General features: G+C 38.0%; 1 long non-coding RNA gene across 1 annotated transcript; it reads right to left on the bottom strand.

Moving 5' to 3' along the window:
* Positions 1-1,093: 1,093 nt before the first annotated feature.
* LOC134370143 (uncharacterized) lies at positions 1,094-8,137 on the bottom strand. Its single transcript, XR_010022648.1, has 3 exons — positions 7,886-8,137; positions 6,901-6,979; positions 1,094-2,782 (listed from the first exon to the last, which is right to left on the bottom strand). It is a non-coding gene; the product is annotated as an uncharacterized LOC134370143 (long non-coding RNA).
* Between the last annotated feature and the right edge of the window lie 15,726 nt (positions 8,138-23,863).

A 23,863-nucleotide genomic window follows, 5' to 3' on the forward strand; every position in this document is an offset into this window, starting at 1 on the left:
ATACCAATGTTTTGCTTCCTTGGATCTGGTTTAGAGCTCATCACAAATTAGCAAAGGGCACATGTTTTATGGCTTCAAACTAAAAATTCCATGCGAATGCTTAACAAAATACTGCTTAAAGTACTGCAAATGTATAGCTCAGTTTCCAAAACAGAGCTGAACACAGCTGAGGAGTGAAGTGGATTAACTGGCCCAAAATGATTAAAGGGTAATTAAAAGCAGACAGTTACTTTGAATTTAATGCTATTTTTCTTCATAAGCCTGAAATCTAAACATGTATTTTAAAGCCAATACATTTAGCATTTATTTTTTTCCATTCAGAGCATGGTGTTTGATGTTTATCGCTCTAATTCTGTTTATTCATGAAAAAGAAAGTAACCTTTCAGTGTGTAGTTAACATTAATACAAAAGTGCCACCCAATGAATATGCTGTACATACAAAAGTGTTACTAGAATTTACCATCTCCTTTAATGAGTGTAATTTTCAGTATTTATATGGCCCTGATCATTTATATAAAATTATGCACTAATAATTTACTATTTCAAAAATATGTAAAAGCATCATATATTTTACCTATTGGTTCATAATTAACTGAAGATGTGCAAAGGATATCCCAACACTTGTGAAGAAAGGGTTTTGCATATTAAATGTTACTTGTAATGTTAGCAAGCCCAAAATGCTGGCTGACAGGAGAGACACACTGTTTCTTTTCAAATGTTAGGCAGCTATAAAACTATGATGCTCCTTCACTTTTGTAGATTTTGTCTATACCTCATAATATATAATTTCAAAGATTTTCTGTCTGGTGCCCTTAATATGAAATGTGTGTTCATAATTTCACTTCAGCCTGCTATTCATGGTCAGTCATCATTTTTAAGAATTCAATATTTATAATTCATATAAGTAAATTGAATGATAGCATCAATAATAAACCATAGAATCTGTAAATCAGTCAATAATGTGACGTGGTCAAAATATTAATATGATTTCATATAGCCTTATGATATCACACTCTATACTGATCAGACCATAGTTGGAGTATTGTTTTCAGTTTTAAGACTGTACGAATTGAATGGAACACTTTTTTGTCATCCTTTTATTTCTCAGGAAATATAAGCACATGGGGAGGGGGAAGGAAAAGGAACCAAAACACATACAATAAAAAAAAAAGTCTCTTTTTCACCCTGATCCCCCAGTTTCTCTCTTCAGTGGCTACTACTACTACTTTCTCATGTTAGATGTACTGTGTTTAAAAGGAATAGTTCAGTTCAACAACAGGTTGAATGGTGCCCAGTTTGCGCCAGGAATGGTGGTAGGTGCTGGGGAATCAAAGGTCATTAAGAACCAGCATTGTGCCATAGTGGAAACAGGCTCAAATGTATCATTTGATATAATACAAACTCTTTTTAAGTATGCAAAGAATTCACCTCAGAGCAGTCTTCTTGAGTTTCGGAATCATTCTTCCAATTACCATGTAGCTGAACAATATCATGCATATGTTTCATAGGCACCTTGAGCTGGACATGTCCAAAACTGAACCACCAGTCACCTCCCAAATGAGCTTGCCTCTGTTACCTAAATCAGAGAATGGCACCCAATTCATCTAGGTGCTCCAGCCAGAAAACTCATTCATTCAATAGGTATTTATCAAGCATCTACAGTGTGTGAGGAGACTTCAAAAAGTTCGTGGAAAAAATGGGATTAAAAGAAAAAAGTCAAAAACTATTTCTCAACATAAGCTCCATGAAGTTCAAGACAATGATACCAGCCAATTACTCCATCCCTAAAGAACTGAGGTCCTGGGAATTTCATCATGTCAATAGCATTTTTTACTTTGTTAACTGAAGAAAAATGGGTGCCCTTTAAAGATGTTTTAAAACTAGCAAATGAAAAGAAGTCAGAAGGAGCCAAATCAGGACTATAAGGTGGATACCTAATGATGTCCCATCAAAACTCACAAAATCGCCCTTGTTTGAAGAGAAGAATGAGCAGGAGCACTGTTGTGGTGGAGAAGAACTCTCTGGTAAAGCTTTCCCAGGCGTTTTTCTGATAAATCATAAGCACTCGTTATCATTCTTTGGCCCTCCAGAAAGTCAACAAACAAAATGCATTGAGCAACTCAAAAAACTGTTTCTGCGACCTCCACTCCTGACCAGTCTGCTTTTGCTTTGACTGGACCACTTCCGCCTCTTGGTAGCTACGGCTTTGACTGTGTTTTGTCTTCAGGATCACGCTGGTCAAGCCATGTTTCACCTCCTGTTACAATTCTCCGAAGAAATGCTTCAGGATCTTGAACCCACTTGTTTAAAATTTCCATTGAGAGCTCTGCTCCTGTCTGCAGCTGATCTGGGCGCAACAATCTGGGCACCCATCGAGCAGAAAGTTTGCTCAACTGCAATTTTTCAGTCAGAATTGTGTAAGCTGAACCAATTGAGATGTCTATGGTGTTGGCTATTGTTTCTGCTGTTAATCGTCGGTCCTCTTTAATTAGGGCCCGAACAAGATTAATTTTCTCCTCGCAAATTGATGTGGATGGTCTGCCACTGCGGGCTTCGTCTTCAACGTCATCTCGTCCTTCCTTAAAACGAGTTATCCATTTGTAAACTGCTGATTTCTTTGGGGCACTGTCCCCATAAACTTTTCTTAAAGCATCAATGATTTCACCACTCTTCCACCCAAGCTTCACCATAAACTTGATGTTTGTTCTTGCTTCAATTTTAGCAGAATTCACGTTGCTTTTCATACTGACGTCTTATCCTTCTTAGTGCCTTAAACTAGATCCTGTTCAGACATGTTATAACAAGTTAGTACAAGTTTATTTTTGTGCAAAAAAATTTGAAATCCATGCATAGTTTTCTCATGATATGCTTTTTCCATGAACCCCCTCTTCTAAGGACTTATGCTAAGCTGTGAATACATGACAGCAAATAGGGCAGTCCTTGCCTTCACTCAAGCCTGCTTATGGAACCCCATCCTTCTGTCATCCATGCTTCCATCTCTACCCTCACAATCTAATCAGCCACCCAGTTCTGCCACTTCAAATTCCTGCATTCTTCTGGTCTATTTCTATCTACACTGGCAATACCCTAGTACAGGCTGCCATATTCTCTCCCCTGGATTACTACAATGATCTCCTAACTGGTTTCCTTCCCTCTTGTGTTGCTGTTCTTTACTTCCTTTTTCTCAGTAGCCAGATTCATCATGTAAAATACAAACCTAATCATGTTGAAGTCACTCAGACTTACTATTACCCTTCAGAAGCCCTAACTCTACTATGACTAGTAATGCTCTTCATGATCTGGTTGCTGTTTACTTCTCCAGTCCCATCTAAAATCTCTCAGTTCCTATATTTTTCTCCTGTCCTGCCCAGGCCTTCACAAACATTGTTACCTTTATCTAGAACAGTTGCCCTTCACCCTTGAACCTGGCCAGTTCCTGGCTATTCTCAAACATGGATCCAATCAGCAGATGGGACTGCTTTTTTTTTTTTTTCCTTTAGTTATCTGTCTTCCTTTCCTAAGAGACTGTAAGCTCTTCCGGGGGCAGGTATTAGATTGGTTATCACCACATTTGCTTGTTTGCTATTATATTTCCAGTATCTAGCTCAGTGTCTGGCACAAAATAAAAGCCCAGTGAATATTTTTTGAATGAATAAATAAATGCCAAAAAAGCAAGGAGAAAAGGTAGCTAACTCAGACTATGGAATAAGGAAAGGCTTCTTGGAAGACCTCTGAAAAATAGGTGAGGATAAAGAAGAGTCAGGCAAAGAAAATATGGACAGTCCAGATGGAGTCAACAGAATGAGAAAAGGTTTCAAAGTGTAAAACAGCCTCATGAATGGGAAGTGGGTTTGATGGCAGACGTGGCAAGACCACAGAGGCCTGAGCATGCCAAGCTGGACTTTACCTTGGAGGTGACTGGAGGGGGTGTGTGCAGAAATTTAAACAGGCAAGTGGAGTGGTCAGATTGACATTTGATTCTGGTCATTCTGGCTGCTACTTACAAGACAGCTTTGGGGTGTAGGTGGGGGTGGTAAGGCAGGGAGATAGAATTGGTAGTGGAAATGAAGGAAAGAACACTTTAGAGTTTGAAGAGCCCTCTCAAGTGGAGGAAATGAAATTCTAAACCTCATGAGAAAGGTCAGGAATAGCGGTTGTTTTAGGATCCGGGAGCAAATAAGTTTAAACAATGGGAGGGAACACTGCCCAAGAGGAAGATACAGACAGAAAAACAACTCAAGGGTAGAATACCATTTAAAGGACAGGCAGAGAAAAGGCCCTGTAAGAAGCATGCACAGGTAGAAAAAATGGGGGAGATGCAAAAGGAGTTAGGTCTCAAGGCGGGTCTGATCAATGGTATGAAATGCAGCAGAGAGGTCCAGAAAAAGCAGCAGTGATCAACAGCAGTGGTAGAAGAAGTACATTTTATTTTCTGAGATAGACAAATGAGAGGTAGATATTGTGGCACTGAGGGAAGTGGGGAGGCAGGAAGTCAAGGTGTATGCTCCATGATGGCATCATCAACTTACTGGGGAGAAGGCACTGGAAATGCCTGTGGCTCCTAGGGAGTCTCTATACCAATGAATGGGTGACTGATGGCAAGCAGAAAATAGGATCCAGTCTTAATATTTCACCTATTCCTACCACATTAGACCTTTTTCATCCTTACTAATCTGCTACAAACAAAGCAGATATAACAGCATGGACTCCATCTCACTTAAAAAAGAGATTTCTTTTTTTTTTTTTTTTTTAAAGTTACTTTTATTTTTTATTTATTTATTTATTTTTTTTGTCGTTTTTTCGTGACTGGCACTCAGCCAGTGAGTGCACCAGTCAGTCCTATATAGGATCCGAACCCGCGGTGGGAGCGTCACCACGCTCCCAGCGCAGCACTCTACCAAGTGCGCCACGGGCTCGGCCCTAAAAAAGAGATTTCTTTAAAGCACTAGCTCCCACAGGAACACCATGTGTATTAAAGATAACGGCCCAGCTGCAGGCTGCCATGGTCTCAGTGAGCATCCCTGTCTTGTCACTCAAAGGTCCCTTCAGTCCTCACAGGTCTGTCATTCAGCCTTTAGGTGCAGTCTAGAAAGGAAACAGGTGCAACAAGTTGCAGATGCACACAAATATGTGTCAAGTGCTTGAAAAATGTCTTTTAGACCGCTCCGGTTACCTTCTAATGAAGAGCAGAATTGAAGCTGGGAAGGGGACTGAGGAAAGTGGTAAAGTTTGTGAGAAACCACTGAAAGTTACAGGATAGAGAACTGACTAATGATGCATTTAAGGATTGTTAAGAGTCAGGGAGAGGGCTGAAGCTGGAGACGGAGAATCTGTTGTATGTCATTTCGTGTTACTTTCTACAGGGCGCCCAGCTGGGATTTGTAGAATAGATTCAGGGATAAGGTTTTGACAGGCACCTGGGTCAGAGGCATTGGACACAGGGAGTTTGGATGCTGATAAACCATGCAGATTAGGCTGGGAGGGGAGGCAACGGCAGGAGGGCTGACAGGGAAAATGAAACAGAAGAGCGGATGCAGTGCACGGAGGGTACGATGCTACAGCCAGAAAAAATAATGGACTTTACTTTTCTGCAGTAGTTAGTGTTTTTATGAATGATGACAAAACTCTAGAAAGTCTACAGTGAGAATTTTGCTGCTTCATTCTCTACCTCAAACTAACCAGAATCAGGCAACCAACTTTTGAAAAAGATTTTCCCTTGTAATTAAGACAATTTGAATAAACACTCAGTTTTTTCCACAAATAATTTCACTTCTAATATAACTATCAATTTGCTATATGTGTAGCAAAATTATCCCCCCAAATAAACAATTTTTTATTGTAGGCACAATGAAATGGTTGCCCTGCTCTTTTCTTCCTTCACCTTGTTCTTCTCTTTCCATGTGGTCCACTGTAATCTTGGCTTTCATGTATGTCACTTTTTCCTTGTCTAGACTTCCAACAACAGTTCAGGCATTTGTTGAGCACTTACACTTGCAAGATATTTTACTAGGGACCATGTACAAATAATAATAGTCAAAATAACAGCTAATGCTTATCAAGTGCTCACAGCGCTGCCAGGCACTTCACTAAGCACTTTACATGAACTAATTTGCTTAATCTTCACGATACCCTGTAAAGCTGACAGGACTGTTACTATTTTAAAGATGCAGAAACCAATTCAGTTAGGTTAAACAACTTGTCCAAGTCCACACAGGTAGTGATATAGTCAGGGATCTACATCCAATTCTTTTCTCTAGAGCTGTGCTCTCAGCCGCTTTACTGTGCTCCCCATCCCTGCCTCTAGGAGATGTGGTCAAGTGGAGGATGTGCATGCATAAGTAATCAATTTGATTTCATAAGGTACAATGAGAAGGTCTTTTTTTCTCCTTTCCTCACTGTCCTCTCTGATATTTTTTTAAAGACGATTTTCCTAACCTACTTTTGTGTTTTACTAGATTGACTTTGAGTCTAACATGATTAAGAAGACAGGGGGGGAAAAAAAAGAAAGCCCTAAACTACTAAATATAAAATGTATTTTTATTTAGAATTGATATAGACTTCTATGTCCATAGGTATAGTCCTTCAATCCACACAAGAAAGCAGCAGATTTTGTTTCTATTTTCAACACAACCTTTGTAGCACTGTTTTTCACATAATTCAGTCCAGACTCCACATCCAACATACCACTGTGACCAAACAGTGCTGTAGCCTATAACAAGATGCAAATCCTATTATGTCCTCTGGTGCCCCAAACCTCAATGAAACTTAATGGCCTTTCCCCCTGACTACTAGGCCCATCATTCCTTTAGCTGCAAGGACCCTGATGTGATGTATGAAGTGTACTGTGTTGACTCTTGCCGGAAAACCCATGTGAAAAATACAGATTTCAGGGTCCCTTACCTGAAAAATCCAACTCACTCAGGGACATGCAAGTTTGTGGAACAGTTCAGCGGCGGAAAGCAACTGGAGTACCTGGCTCCTGCGCAGGAATGAATAGAGAGAGGGAGAAGCTAAGATCAGGAGACTAGGGTTCTACCCTAGGCAGTGCCACTGACTTTGTAATGGGGATCAAATCACTTCTCTCTGAGCTCAGTATTCCTACCTGTCAAAGTCAAAGGATTTGGCTAGCTGACCTGTTAGGTTCCTTCCACCCACCTCTCAAGGTCATGCTTATTGATAACAACAACAGAAAAATCTGCTTTGCCCAGGTCAGCTAAATTATAATGCCTTGGGAGATCTGGTAATAAATGAGGAGTCACATCTGCAAGTCCTGGAAAACGTTATCATAAGATCATTTTTACTTAGATGCAGGTGTGCTGACACTAGAACGTCACAAAATAACCTAGAATGCTCTTGTAATCCTTACTCTAGATTCCCGCATGTAGGATGTAACCTAGAAACAATCCCGAATCTATACGTCACATACAGCCAATAGAAAAAAGTGAAGTGATTAGGCGGGGCTGTCCCCTGTTTCTGCCCCTTCTTGTGATTATGCAGTGCTAAGCTCTGCTGGCACTCTTCGGAGGACACTTCTCGGGCGACCTGGTCTATGCATTTCTCCAGCTGCAATCGTCACATTGGCTCAATAAATCCTATGCTTTATATGTTCGGCCTCAGTTTCTTTTAGGTCAACATACAGCAGAATGAGAAGATCGGTGCCCATACCCTGGCTATGTTGCGTGTGAACTACCGTGCGCAGCTGTGGGTCAGTCGCATCACCTTCCAGATTTAGAGGCCGCCTTTGAGGCGACAGAGGGTATCTACCCGCCCCCGCTCTCCCCTCTAACAAAGCCTACAGGAGACCATGCCTCCAAGCATCTGACGCAGAACCCGGCTCAAATCAATGCTCGGCAAACGGTCACCCCTCTGGCACTCTCCGACTCACCTCTGTGCCTCCCGTCCTTTCTCCTTGGCGCCCTGAGCTTGGCCGAAGCCTCCTGAAACCCTCGCTCGCCCGCGCTCTTCTACTCAGCCCCTCGAAGGCTCTCCGCAGCTCCGGGGAGTCGCCGGCACCGCGGAGCACCCAGGCCCAACCCTTCCCCACGCAGCGCGGCCCTGCCCGCGGAATCCAATTCCGACTGGACACCGACGCCGAGAAGCAGGGTTCCGCGGGCGCCGCGCAGTCCCGGCTCACGCCCTCCCGCCGGAGCCTACGGAGCACGGCCGGCCTGCGCAGCCGGAAGAGGGACGGGCGGAAGGGGGCGGGGCGGACGGGCGGAAGGGGGCGGGGCAGGGGCGGAGGCGGTGGGTTTGAAGAGCGCCGAGCTGGGGCTTGCTGGTTGTGACTGCGCCTGCGGCTGCGGCACGACCCGGCGGCGGTCCGTGGGCCGCCGGCGTTGCAGACGATCGCGAGAGGCGCGGGAGGACGGGGGAGCGGGCCGAGGCGGGCGGACGCTGGGCCTGGCGGTGTTTCCGTGGTGCGCGGCGCCGGGGAGGTGTGGAGCCCGCAGTTCCTTCTGATTTCAGATCCAGAAGCAACCTGAGCTCCTTTCCTGCCAAACGATATGGGTTTGGTCTGCTGAAGCATAGACTGTGGAAGAAGAGACTTGACCCGAAGCTGGTCAATGTAAGCCTGTATTTATGTATGTTTTTTAGTCCGTTTATTTGGAAGGGTGGTGGTAACGGGGCTTATTCGGTTGCAGGTGCTTGTCGCCTTTCTAGAGATTTCGGTTGCTCAAAGTTATCTCTTAACCAAATCCAAAACCATGAATCAAAAGGCAGAAATGTCGTACTTAACACAGAAGTCAAAGAGAGCAGTATATGTATGCACTACGCATGCATAACACGATTTTTTTTTCCCTGTATGAATTTAAGGAATTTTTACGTGATTCATTGAGGTTGGCAGTTATTTGTGTTTGTTTTTGTTTAATCTCTGCCTCCTGGAATGTTGATTTCACAAACTAGTTTATTTTAGCAAAACGAAGAGTGTAAATTTTAACATGTATTCTTTCCATATTTACTCTACTTATCATCGTAGTGTTGCAAATAAAAGAGAAACAGGAATGGCAATTAGCAGTTAATCTCTGCTACTTGCTAAGGAGTCAGAGGGTCACATTACATATATTAGGTCATTTATATACTTTACCCCGCCTAAGAGCTCAAACTATATAGTTGGAATATCTCTTTCTCTCTCCGTCTCCCCTTCTCTCTCTCTTCCTCCCCATATACACGTATGAATGAATTGGAACTGCAATTGTACTATGAAAGAACAGTAGGATTTGGATATGGTAGGCGATTCCAAAATGAAATATTGGAAGTCTGGGAAACACCTTGGAGGAGACTAACTTGGAGCATAAAGTTCGTTAGATTATAAAAGGTTTGAGAAACCAAGCAGAAAAATTTGAATTAAATGTTGTGGGTAAGGTGAGTAACTGAAGTGTTTTTGTACAGATGTTCCATGATGCATTAGATGTTCTATAAAGATTAATCTGATAGCAGAGTGTGCAAAGCATATTAGAGAGGAAAGGGATGTACGACAATAATTATGAAGATATTTTACACCTACTCTTTCTCTCTGTTATGATAATCACAATCAGATGTAGCTTGTTTTCAAAAAGAAAAGTGACTTTTTCTGCAGTCTTTCTTTGGCCCAGTCTTTTTATCAACAGTTTAAATCTATGACTTAGATGAGAATATAGAATGCATATTTATGCTGAAAGGGACATTTAATATGTGAGGTATCAGAATGTAGATTCAAAAAAGTTCCTAGCTCTAAAATGCAAGCTTGCAATTATGAAATTCAGTAGTAGAAAATACAAATCCTTGCTTACAGTTCAAGTAATCAATTATGTAAGAAGAACATGGGGATGTCCTGGCTTGATATAAATGGGTCATGTTGAAGAAGTTCTCAGAGTTTCAGTTGATTACAAATATATATTTGTCAGTGCTACAGTTGTAGACTAGATCAGCAGAGGCCACTGTCTACTGTATTAATACTTTGTCCTAGGCAGACGATATCTGGAGTCCTGTACCCAGTTTGGGCATTATATTTTAAGAAGACATTGACAAAACAGGTGTGTTTTAGGGGAAGGAGAGTAGGATGGTAAAGTTCGTAAAACAGTGTGGCTGTGTTATGTATGAGGAGTGGGTATACGTAAAGAAATTATACTTAGAGGACAGAGGGCTTAGCAGAGACATGAGAGTTTTCTTTACATTTTTGCAAGTGGTGCCGTGTAAACAGGCATTAATATATTCTATTTAGTTGCAGTGACTAGAAATAGGACCATTAGGAAAAAATTACAACAAACTTATTTCTACAAGGTATGAAGAAGAGTTATCTAATTATTGGAGCCACGTTAAAGTGGGAGAAAGTTGCCTTGAGAGTTAGTGAATTCTGTCATGTTTTGGAGTGTTCAAGCAGAACCTGGAAGTTATTTGTCAGTCATCTTTTAGTATGGCATCCTACATTTACTGGAGGTGAAGCAAGTTGCCAAAGCTTTTTAACCCTAATATTCTAAGAAACATTAGGAGCCTAAAGAAGATTTCCAGAATTGTGGGCCATTTCAATTTGTTCACAAAATTGAATGAGGGCAGGGGATCTGCAGGTGGTTAAACAGGTATTTCAGAGAGTGGCTGAGGCAGTGGCTGCTATTTCTGCTCCTCTTCCTAGTACAGTTAACTGTTGCTATTCTGCTAGGTGTGGGCAGAGATATCAAAATGAAAAGGTCTTGGCTTACTGGGATCTCACAGTGTAGTGTCAGAGTTCTATAAACATAAGCTATAGTCTATATTTATAACACATTAAACTTTCTTAATGACATGGTTTTCTTTGGGAAGGAATTGCTATCTTCTTCCTCTCCACTCCATCCCATATACATTCAAAGTTGAAGACTTCCACCAAACCGAACTGCCTCCATCTCTGGCACTTCCTCAGGATGCTTTTATTTGAAGTTCTAAGATGTAAATCTAAAATTGTTTGCTATCATTGTGGAGGGTTTTGAGTTTTTAAAGCGTCTTAGTGTCTCCAGGACTGTGTGTGTGGTTTATTAGAATCTTTCACTATATCTTGGTATTGCATGAATACTTAAGTAACACACAGAAAAAAGAGATTTCGGAGCTATGGAATTATGCTTTGTAGTAGACTTAGGACTTGGTCCTTTGTCATTGAGAAATATATCCAAAAATCTCTTTTTGAAAATAGGATGTTTATATCCTATGCTTAGAATATAATTTATAATATGCTTTTCAATATTTTTTCTCCACTTCTTCTTCAAGAGACTCATTTCTGCCCATCTGCCAGGTGAATGACTTTAAGACTACTGATGTTCTACATCCAAGTTCGTGAGAATTTAAGCAATTCTCGGTCAGTATACCATTTCACCTTTCCATTGATAAAGGTAAAAAAAAAAAAAAAAAAAAAAAACCCTAAAGGAAATTGGCTTTAGAAAGTGTATTCTGTCCCTTTGCTTGATGTCCTCCTGTATGGAAAAGACCAAGTATAAACCATTCTTAGGGATGAATTTTTTTATATCCTGTGATTGGAAATTTTTCCCTTTGTAGGTCCACAGAAAAGCTGTTTTTCTCTATTTCTTCTTAACTCCTTACCTTTAAAAATGTTCTATAAATTTGGGAATAGGAATACAAATAATATGCAACTGTGACATTGCATAGTGGTTTCATCATGCCAGTTTCATCAAATGTAACAATTACATTTTACCATGAAGAAATTATCTTTTAGAATTAATAATAGTCATGATGTTATATTAGAATGTAAAGTTCTAGCTTTATTTAAGTGTTCCTTAATTCATTTCACTGTAATATTTATCCATCAAGTTATTTTATGTCGCAAGAGATTTGGTGTGCTATTTAAAAATTTATTTTTTATCCACTTTTGGATCTCTTACTTTTTTTGTTGTTTATTGACAAAATTTACATACAATAAAATTCACCAATTTTAAATGTAAAATTTTTAATGAGTTTTTGGGTTTTTTTAATCAATAAACAATGTAGTTGATTTTCATGTCCCTTTACCGATTCTTCCCTCCCCTCTAAAATGAGTTTTAACAGATGTATATAGTTGTCTAGCCACTGCCACAGTCATATATAGAATATATGTATATTTCCGTGATCCCCAGAAGTTCTTTCATGTCCCTTTGTAGTCAGTCTCTTTTGGCCACTCCCATTCCGTGGCAAGCACTGCTTTCTATCACTATAGTACTGACTTTTCTAGAAGTTCATATAAATGACATTACATAGTCTATAGTATTTTGTGTCTGGCTGTTTTAAGCACAATGCTTTTGAGATTCATCCATGTTATTGCATTTATTAGTATTTTGTTTCTTTTTATTTTGGAGTATTCTGTTGTAAGTATATATCACAATTTGTTTAACCTTTGACCAATTGATAGATGTTTGAATTATTTCTTTTTTCTTTTTCTTTTCTTTTTTTTGTGGCTGGCTGGTACTGGGATCCAAACCCTTGACCTTGGTGCTATAATGCTGGAAAAATACAAAATTAATTCTTTCAATAGCTTGTTTTGCCTTTTGAACAGAACCTACTTATTGTAGCTTTACTGATAATCAATGGCTCTACTCCTGCTTTTGTAAACGTGCTTGCTTATTGCAATGACTACTGTACTGGCTACATGAATGCTGAGAGAACAAAACTTAAAAGAGCCCAGAAGAGTCCGCCTATATAAGCCCTATAAGACCTAAGCTCGAGGCTCAGATTTTGAAGCGCTAGCTCATCTGGGCCAGCCGGTGTAATAAAAATACCTGACTTTTCAACCCCCTGAGTGCCGACTGCTTCTCTGTCGAAGTCTTCTGTAACAATAACACCGCTCTCTAACCAACTGAGCTAACCGTTCAGCCCTGAATTATTTCTAACATCTGGCCATTGTGAACATTAGCACACAATTCTTTACGTGGACATATTTTCATTTCTCTGGGTAAATTCCTAGGAGTAGAAATGCTGGTTCGTGTGGTAAGTATATACTTAAGTTTTTAAGAAATTGCCAAATTGTTTTCCAAAGTGGCTGCATCACCACCAGCAATGTGTGACAGTTTCAGCTGCTCCATGTCCAAGCTGGACTTGGTACTGTAAGTTTTTAATTTTAGCTATTCTAGAAGATGTGTAGTGGTATCTCAATTTCCCTGATGACTAATAACAATGAGCATATTTTCATATGCTTATTGCTATCTGTATATTTTCTCTGGTAAAGTTTCTGTTTGAAATATTTGCCTGTTTTTAAAAATTGAGTTGGTTGTCTTATTGGGTTGTAAAAGCCTCCTTCAGATATTTTGGAAACAAGTTGTTTATCAGATCTGTGTTATGTAAATATCTTCTCCCAGTCTGTTACTTGCCTTTTCAGTGTCATAACAGTGTCTTTTAAAGGGCAAAATAAACTTCAATTTTAAAGATTCTAATTGACCAATTTTTTTCTTTTGTGATTTTTTTTTGTGTCTTGTTAAGAAATCTTGGCTTGATCCAAGGTTGCTAAGTTTTATTCCTGTATATTGCTTCAGGAGTATTATGGTTTTAGTTTTTATTGTTTATGTTTGAATTTTTACATATGGTATGAGGTAAAGGTTAAGGTTTATTGTTTCTTTTTGCTTAGGGAAATCAAATTATTCTTACGCTCCCTTTTGAGAAGATGGAATTACCTTGGAACTTTTTTGTCAAAAATCAATTGATCAATCACTACACACCTATTAGAATGGCAAAAATCCAAAACACTGACAATACCAAATGCAGATGAGGATGTGGAGCAACAGGAACCTCTCATCCTATGCTGGCGGGATGACAGTGTGGCAGTTTCTTACAAAATGAAACATACTCTTACCGTGTGATCCAGCAGTCATGCTCCTTGGTATTTACTGAAATGAGTTGAAAACTTATATTCACAAAAAACCCTACACACAGATGTTTATAGCAGCTTTATTCACAATTATGAAACTTGGAAGCAACCAAGATGTCCTTCAATAGGTGATTAAATAAACTGCAGACAGCCAGACAATAGAAAATTATTCAGCTCTAAAAGGAAAGGGGTGATCAAGCCATGAGAAGATATGGAGGAATCTTAAATGCATATTACTAAGTGAGAGAAGCCAGACTGAAAAGGCTACACAACTATTTGACGTTCTGGAAAAGGCAAAACTATGGAGACAGTAAAGAGATCAGTGGTTGCCCGAGACTGGGGGGAGGGAGGGATGAAGAAGCAGAGCACAGGGGATTTTTAGGACAACAGAACTGTTCTGTGTGACACTGTCGTGATGGTTACATGTCATTATACATTTGTCCAAATCCATAGAATGTACAACAGCAACAGTGAACCTTAACGTAAACTGTGGATGGGGGATGATGTTGGAGGAGGCTGTACCTATATGGGCACCTGGGGTATATCAACATTATCTGCTTCCTGCTTAGGTTTGCTGTGAACCTAAAACTGCTCTGAAAAAGTGTATTTAAAAAATCACTTGACCCTATATATAAGTATATATGAATCTATTTCTGGGCTCACTCTTCTACTCTGTTGATCTACGTGCCAATCTTTATGCCAAGCACAGTACCTTGATTAGTTTAGCTTTATAGTAAATTTTTTTTTTTTTTAAACTGGCCAGTACACAGGCTGCTTTTTATCTTAGAATAAATTCCTAAATTTAGAGTTTCTGGGTCAAAGGAAAGACTCATTTAAAATTGACCCATGTTGCCAAACTGACTTCTAGAAAGATACCAATTTATATTCCTGCCAGTAGAATATGAGGGTGCCCCTTTCCCTATACCCTTTCCAAAACTGGTTGTCTTTAGTTTTCTCTTTATTTTTGTCACTCTTATAGAGAAAATAAAAACTCATTTTAATTTGATTTCTTTAATTCTGGTGATTTTTGACTATCTTACTCAGTGATTTGTTATTATTTCCTGTTTTGTAACCTACTTGTTTGTGTCCCTTATTTTATTTTTTTAAGAAACTCCATGAATTGAGATATGAACTCTCTATTTCTTTGTTTTTCAAATTTATGATTTTTTTCCTTTTAGAAGGTTTATATTTTTATGTAGTAAAATTTATAGATATGGCCTTTATGGTTTTTGGCTTTAATTCTTTACACAGAAAGTCTCGTCCCATTCATCAGTTTATTTTTTAATACTATACATATTTTCTCATTGTACTTTCTTTCCCTGTTATTTTAACACTTATACTTTAGGTCCATCTGAAATTTACTTTGGTGTTATATATTCCTTATTTTTCTGTCATTCTTTTTATTGGCAAATGCTTTCATCTGAGTAGTACTGACTGTGGCTCAATTATGTTATTCATTTCTTTGTGTCTGCCCCATTTAAATCTAGGTTAAAACAAAATCATTTCATAATTATAATATCAAGTTTTTAGTTTTTTTATAAAGGAAGGAAAAGTGATGAAAGTAAATGCTATTGTAAGGAAAATGAATTCTAATTTTGTGGAGCCTTTAAAGAGAGTAGATAGCATGGTGGTTTGCTGAACTCTTATAAAATAACAGAATATACAGAAATAACAGTGATGCTTTATTTTAAACATTCACCTTTGGCCTGTGAGTTAATTGATTAAAAGGTAAGAACCTTTTTTTATAAATAAAAAAAATTTAAATTACACAAGACATTCAGTAATACATCCCTGTAATAAAATAATCAAATATCCGAGAGAGAGAGACAGATCAAATATGAAAGGCTGTCTTCTCTCAGCCCAGTTCATCTAGACATGACATCCTTCCCATCCTTTTTCCATGACATTTCATGCACATATACAGATGCATATAGTCATGTGTCCCTATTTTGTTGATCTGTTTTTAGAGAAATGTATTTGGGTTATATGTTGATCTGTCAATTGGTTCTTTCACTTAATATTTTTGGGAAATCTTCGATGTCAGTACATAGAGTCATAGAGTGCTCCAAAAAAATGTAAACAAAATTTGGGAAGAAGTTCATATGAACTTTTTCTTCTTCTTTTTTTTTTTTAAATTGTAGACTTGCAGCAAAGTTTTATGAGAATTCCCAGATACCCTTCACTTCAATTCCCCAAACGGTTACATTCACTTTTGAAATTCAGGAGAAGAAAGGAACTTGTTTTGATTCAACAAGCATGTACTGAGGAGCTTCTCAGTGCTGTTACTTTGTTTGGGTACTGGGGTGGGTAAAGAAAGAAAAATTTTCACAGCTTCAAATTGCTTGGTCAATTAGGAAACACATTAAAAACATAATTATAGTATAGAGTTGCATGTACAATAATTGTACTGTTTCTGGAAGGAATGTAGAGGAAAGGGGAGCAGGATTTTCAAGGTCAATAGAAATTCAGCAGGCAGACAGAAGTAGAATAATGATATACTAGGAAGACCATACTGATCAAAGAAAGATCACCTAGAATTGTCTAATCATAAGACTAGTATTACCAGGTTGTAGGATGCAGAAGGAAACTGGTGGGAGATGAGATTGGAAAGGTGAACGAGAAGCACACAGTGAAAGGCCTTGAATGTCACACTAAGGAGCTTGATGTCTGGTCTGTGGACAAGGGTGAGCAAGTAAGCAGGTGAGTGATATGGTCAAAGTTTAATTTTATCTTCACTACAGTGAACTTGGAGCGGATTTCTTCTAATTTCTTTGGTTTTTTTTGGTTTTTTTTTTTAAATTACTGGAATGGTAAATAATTTTATTATATCTAATGATAAAAAAGTTTTCTCACCAGAATGAACTGAAATCGTCAGTGGTTTCTTTGAAAGAAGTACAAGAGAGTTTGAAAACAAAAATGGTGGATTCTCCAGAGAAGCTAAAGAATTATAAGGAAAAAATGGAAGATACAGTCCAGAAACTTAAGAATTTCAGGGTGAGTTTCCTTTTTTAATTTTAATGCTTTTCTATCTTTTAATTTCTTTTTAGCAAATCCTTGTTTAGTCATGTGTTAATTGTTTGATTTCTGGATTATCTGTACTTCTCTTTCTTGTAAACTTTTGACCTTTAATTTGCAGCTCTTCTCTAAAATGGTTATGGCAAAAAGAAATATAATTTCAACAAATTTGTTGAATTAGGCAGTGAATTTTTGAGGCTGTATTATGTGTGATCAAATAGAAATATTTTGTCCTCATGAGATTTAGTTTTTTTTATTATAAGGGAGGAAGGTTTTCAGCAATTTTACAAACAATTATATAATCACAAATTATAATAATGTATGATAAAAAGGTATAGGGTGTGCATGTGGAGGAGCAGGGGATATTGAGCAGTCTCTGTAACTTCTGATCAATTTTGCTATGAATGTAAAGCTGCTTGACAAATTTAAAAATATTTTTAAAAAAATAGCACCAAAAAGAGTGGGGGGAGGGGGGAGAAGTAGAGGGTGCTTTGAAATAATGTAATGGGAGAGACCATTTTAGTATTGAGGAATCAGGTAGAAGAGAGAAGAAGTGGAAATTTATGCTAACGTCTGAAGGGTGAGCAGGTGATTCCAGTAAATCACACATGAAAGAGCATTCAAGGCAGAGGGAACAGCATATGTGAATTTTGTGAGATGGTAGGGAATGAGGTATGTTCAAGGTTTTGGGTTACTGTGGGAGATGGATTGAGATGAGGCAGGACAAAATTAGAAGTGGGTAGATAATTTAGCATCCTTTATGAGGCAAGGCTTTTAAAATGTTAATTAAAAAACATTTCTGGTTTATCTCTGAACTTGTTATCCAAGTCATTCCTGATAATTTAAGATTATCATACAAGGATAGAGAAAGATCACCAGAACAGAAATGAGAGCCCAGAAATAGAACTGAGCACAGTCATCCCTCAGTATCCATGGGGGATTGGTTTCAGGTCGACCGCCCCCACCCCACGGTTGATGGATATGGAGAGCTAAGTGTATCAATGGGAAAAGGATGGTTTATTTAAAAAACAGTTTTGGCTCAAGTAACTATTATCTAGAAGAAAAGGGAGTTAGGCCTATACCTTGCACCATTTATGAAAATAAATTCTATGTGAATTAAAATTTTAAATTTGAAAATTTAACAATTTTAGAAATTTCAGGAGAACACATATAATCTTAGACTGGATAGATTTTTAAAATTAAAGAGTGGAAAACCAAGAACTGTAGAGATAAGCGACCTATTAGAACATATTTACAATGCATATAACAAGTAAAAGGATTATATCCAGGTTACGCAAAGATACAAAGAGTATTTACAAATTGTAAGAAAAAGTCAATAGAAAAGTGAGCAGTAATGATTAGGCACATCACTGAAGATGAAATCCAGCTGGTTAATAAGGTAGAACGAGAGATGGGCTAGCAGGGAAAAGGGCAGAAGTCTTTGTATCGTACCATGGTTGTGGTAAATATACGAGAGTACTTCAAAAAGTTCATGAAAAAATACAATTAAAAAGATAACACAAATCTTCCATGAACTTTTTCTTTCCCTTTCTCTTTCTTTTTCTTTTTTGTTTTGGTGGCTGGCCAGTACAGGGATCTGAACCCTTGACCTTGGTGTTAAGACACTGTGCTCTAACCAACTGAGCCAACTGGCCAGCCCTCCACAAACTTTTTGAAGTACCATTGTATGTTCATTTTGCAATTTTAGAAGAGGAATTAATCTTTCTAAAAGAATTAGCTATAGTAATAGTTATACAAATGAATAGGAAGATTATAAATATGAAATATGATTGCGAAGGAGTAATCAGAAATATTTTGAGTATTAACAGAATGAACTCCTTTAATGTCATCATGAATAACCTTTGGAAGATACTTCAATGAATGATTTAGTAAAATTATGGCAGTTTTTAGAGTATGGTGTTGATAACACCAAGATCCAGGATTTGATCCCTGTTACTGGCCAGCTGCCAAAAAAAAAAAAAAAAAGTAATAAAAAATTATGGCAGTTTTCCTTTGTTCGAGGATATTTGGTGATTACGAAGCATAATTATATGTGTTTAGACAGTAATAGTGCCTTGTTATCAACCTAGAAACTTAGTTGTTCTCTGCTCATAAGCTTTTAGTGTTAAACGCAGGAATTATTTAAGAGCAAACAAACTGACATTATGCAGTTTTGTAACGGAGAATATCCAACTGTGGTCTCTATCTCTTTTCTTTCTAAGCAAGAAGTGATGGAGAAGTGTGAAATCTATGGAACCATGGTTAACTGCCTGCCCTCATGTCAGCTGGAGGTGCAGTTATATCAAAAGAAAATATAGGACCTTTCAGATAATAGGGAAAAATCAAAACGTATTTTAGAGGAGGTTTGTACTATGTAGAATTTTCCTGTCTTTATTAAGGAAAAGCTTACTATAGTTCCTTGGATTTTGCTTTCACTTTTTGTTACTATTTTTCTAAAGAAAAGCAGAATCATTCTATAGTACAGTAGATGTGGCAGTGTATTCTAGGAATTAAGACACTTTTCCTTTTAAACATAGCAAGACCCATTTTAACCTTCAGATAAAAATGAATAATAAATTAACATACTACATTGCCATATATATTTTGGAAAATAGTAATGGGATTTGAAACTTTTTCTAACAGTTGAAGATGATTTTATAATCAGTAAGCATAAAGTCCCAACTTAGTGCCTCACATGTACTGAGGGCGTAAGGATAGGTGTAAAGTTTATGACGTAGTCTCTGCCTGGAAGAATGAGAGCCAATGTTGTCATTTAAATTTGTCAGGATAGAAGCTTGCAAACCCTTTCACTTCTCAGCTTTATCATCATAATCCAGACTGTCCCCAGGATCACTAACATTATGTTTGATAAATGATTTCTTGTTTGAAGAAAGGGGATTCGAAGGGGAGATGGCCTGACATATTTTTTCTCAACTCATAATCCCGTTCTCTGCCATCAGGAGCCACCCCAAAAAGATTGAGATCTGCTTTTAATTGTTTCTAGTGTCTACGCTTTTCTCGTTATTCCTATTAACCCCCTCCGCTCTAGCCTCTTAGCTGATCTCAGTGTGTCCCTCTGTTCTAGTCCTTGCTGAAAGAATGACATGATGAAACACCTGGCTAGTTGTCATGTTCTTTCTCAGTGCCGCTAGTGCCTTCCTGTTGTCACCTTTGTTCAGTCCACATTTCTCTGCTGGGCTGTCAGGGTTCAAACAGTTTTATCTCATTTTAAAATCGTATTTTATTGTAGTTCATGCTAGAAAGTACCTTTTTGTTTTCTTTATAAATCCTAATTGGTTGTATTGACTTTAAATACTTCTCATAAAATACAGAGCCTGAACTTGGAGGAACAAATTAGTAGGTATGAGTTAGAAATGAAGAAATTGAGGATTGAAGAAAATTCATTCAAAAGACTGATAATTGTGGAGAAGGAAAAGCTTGCCATAGCACAATTCAGAATAAAGAAGCAGCATGAGGATGCTAGTAAGCAGTAGAAATGCACAGTAATTGAGTATGAAGTTATTTTTAATTTTAGTGTATTAGGAAGTAATTAGGAAAGGCCAATACATTTTCCCTCTAGGATTCAAAACTACTACTGTATTTTAAAAAGGTATTCCACCTTTAGGTGACTAAAACAGAGGAGTTAGTTACAAAAGTTACACTGCTCCTTCTAGATTTAGAGATGTTTTAGCTACTAGTTTCTTTTCTGTTCTGGATACCACAGTTGCCCTTCCTCCGTGATACCACAGTTGCAGTTCCTCCGTGTGCTCCGTAAAAAGGGTTGAGCCACTGCTCATTTCAGTGCATGTTAGAGACGGTGGTCTAGAGTTGCTGTAGAATGAATCAGCTGGTCTGTCTTACAGTCCAGCTGGTCTGTAGAGTAATAGTATCCATGTTTTGAGAAAAAGTCTTATTTTTTTATTCAGATAAGAATTAATACTTTACTAAACACATTTTTTAAAAGCCAGTATATTGGGGTATTTCATTGCTGGGTCTTCTCCCCATCAGTCCTAAGAGTGTGTTTTTAGAATACATGCCCCAGATATGCCTACGATGTCATTTCTCTAGTTCGTAAAAGGTGCATTAGGGATTATCTGAGTATTTTCTTTGCACTTCCTCATGCATGTGAAGAGAAAGGGCAGAGCATGAGGATTTTGTATTTGTTGCCAAACTGCCTCATGGAAAAGTTGTACTGATTTACCTCCCCACCAGCAATACACAAGTGTGCACAACTGGGGAAATATAACTTAAAATCTCCACTTTAAAGAATAACTTTCGGGTGAAAGAGCTCACTATATGCCCTGACGTGACTATAGCACCACACTTTGGGGTTTTTATCTATTTGTTTTTATATCTTGGGAAGAGTTTTAGGTTTGTCAAACAAATACTGACATGTAATCACTTTGGAATCAAAATTAGAATTGTTTGCCTTTTTAGATGCTTAAGAGGATTATATATTAGCTGTCTCTATTTTCCATTAGGGACTGGAATAAAGTTCAGGAAAAAAAGAGGTGCTGTGTATGAGTAAATAACCTTAATTAAACAAGAAATCCAAGAAATTAAATTTGGAATTCAACAACTAAAAGATAATGCTTCAGTAGGGAGAAACTGAAATCCCAGGTGAGAATGTGTTCATAAGAATTGATTTCAGGTACCAGGTTGGATTTTTAGGAGCAGCATCTTGCCCTTGACTCATAGTGAGGTTGTGATCAATTAAAGGACCCCTATGTTTTACACATAGAGTTCAGCCCAGTTAAGATAGTTTTCACCATATTTTAATGTAACTATCACTTTTAATTCATCATTTTACTATTATTTCTTTTAGGTTTCATTTCAGTCTCCAAAATGTCAAGGTCAGTTTAAATCTGTCATTCTGTCATTCACACAAACTGTCTCATTGCTTACTGCCACTGGCAAATTTCCTTTTTTTTATTTTTGGCAGCTGGCTGGTAAGGGGTTCTGAACCTTTGACCTCAGTGTTACAACACCATGCTCTAACCACCTGTCATCTGCAGATTTGATCTGCATGTCTTTTCTCCAAGATATAAATCTTGAGTAGACCTTTTGCTGCATTGTATTTTTCTCATCAGAGTGCCGTAGAACTATCCATCAAAACTTTGGGTACAATTGTTCAACTTGGTAAATTGTTCTAACCTACCTTTACCCAGTCCACATTGTGATATCCATTTGTTCCATAGTAGCATGAGAAGGTCTCCAAATTCCTTCGTGAAATCAAGATACTTTTGTCAAAGAACTTTCTTCAACTTATTTTATAATCATCCTCCGTGAAAAGGAAAAAAGGATATGTTAAGATTGCCAATTGTTCCTTGTATAATTCTGTTGGATCCTAGTGATCATCATATCCTATTTTTCATTAAATATTCTTTCCCATAGATAATTCATCTCTTCTAGTTTCAATTATTGCCTTATATTTGATAGTATAAGATAGAGGAAAATGTATACAGACTAATTGTTTCTTATTTAATCTATTAAAATTGTTCTGCCTCACTATTGCTTAATTCATAGCACATCCCTGTAGGTTTGAACTACCTGATCAGTTTATTTGATTATTATTATTCCTACTACTATTATTTTTTTTTTTTTTTGTCAGCTGGGCTGTACAGGGATTGAACCCTGGACCTTGGTGTTATTAGCACCACACTCTAACCAACTGAGCTAACCAGCCAGCCCCATGTTTTATTATTATTTTTAATTGACACATAATAATTGTACATATTATGGGGTACACTGTGATACTTCAGTATTGTAATGATCAAATCAGGGTAATTAGCATATCCATCACCTCAAATATTTAACATTTCTTTCTGTTGGGAAAATTCAAAATCCTCTCTCTGGCAGGTAGCAATGGAGCCAGGCTGACACTTGCCCAAGGGTCCTGAGAGTCGTGGACCACGTGCCTCAGCCTCGCCTGCACCACAGCACATCCAGGCCAGTAACGGAGTCAGTGCAGCACCTGGGGGTCTTGAGACTGGTGCCTGGGCCTTAGCCCCACCCCCACCACACATTTAGGCTAGCAATGGAATCAGCCAATGCCTGAGATCCTGAGATAGGGGCCAGGCCAGCCCCATCCTTACTGGAAACCAGATCCTAGAATGTACTTATTAACCACTTGTGTTTCTTTGGGGTGTATGACTTACTTGCTCATATCCCTCACCAAATTTCTGCTTAGATTTTTCTAATGCATTTTTAGGAGTTCTTTTTACAATAAAGATGTTAATTTTTGTGTGTGTGTGTGTGTTTTTTTTTTTTTTAAGTAGAGAGTGAAATAATGGTTACAAGAGGCTGGGAGGGTGGGGATGAGGGGAAAATTAGGAGTGAACTAATGGAGATAATACTATGCTATCTACCCTAAGTGAATCATTGTGCAGGGTATGCATGTGTTGAAACAACATACTGTACCCCTCAAAAATAAATATAAATAAAATTGAACTGGAAAAAAGAAACAAAATCCTCTCTTCTAGCTATTTGAAAATAACTTTGTGTATTTTCAATATACAATTTTATTTATTTCAATAAATATACCCTACTGTGTTATAGGACACTAGATCTTATTCCTCCCATCTAGCTGTAGTTTTGTATCTGTTAACCAATCTTTCCATATCCCACCTCCCCACCCCCTGCCCCTTTCCAGTCTCTGATAACCACTATTCTACTCTCTACTTCTATGTGATCAACTCTCATAGCTTCCAAATGGAGTGAGAACAGGTGGTATTTCTTTCTGTTCCTGGCTTATTTCGCTTAACATAATGACCTCTAGGCTCATTCACGTTGGCACAAATGACAGGATTTCATTCTTATGGCTGAATAGTATTCTGTTGTGTAAATATACCACGTTTTTTTTATCCATGAGTACACTGATCGACACTTGGGTTGATTCCATATATTGGCTGTTGTAAATAGTGCTTCAATAAACATGAGAGTGCAGATATCTCTTCACTATACTGATTCCTTTCCTTTAGATATATACCCAGTAGTGGGATTGCTGGATCATATGGTAGTTGTATTTTTAGTTTTTCCCATACTGTTTTCCAT

The sequence above is a fragment of the Cynocephalus volans genome, chromosome 2, assembly GCF_027409185.1.
Source record: "Cynocephalus volans isolate mCynVol1 chromosome 2, mCynVol1.pri, whole genome shotgun sequence".
NCBI lineage: Eukaryota > Metazoa > Chordata > Mammalia > Dermoptera > Cynocephalidae > Cynocephalus > Cynocephalus volans.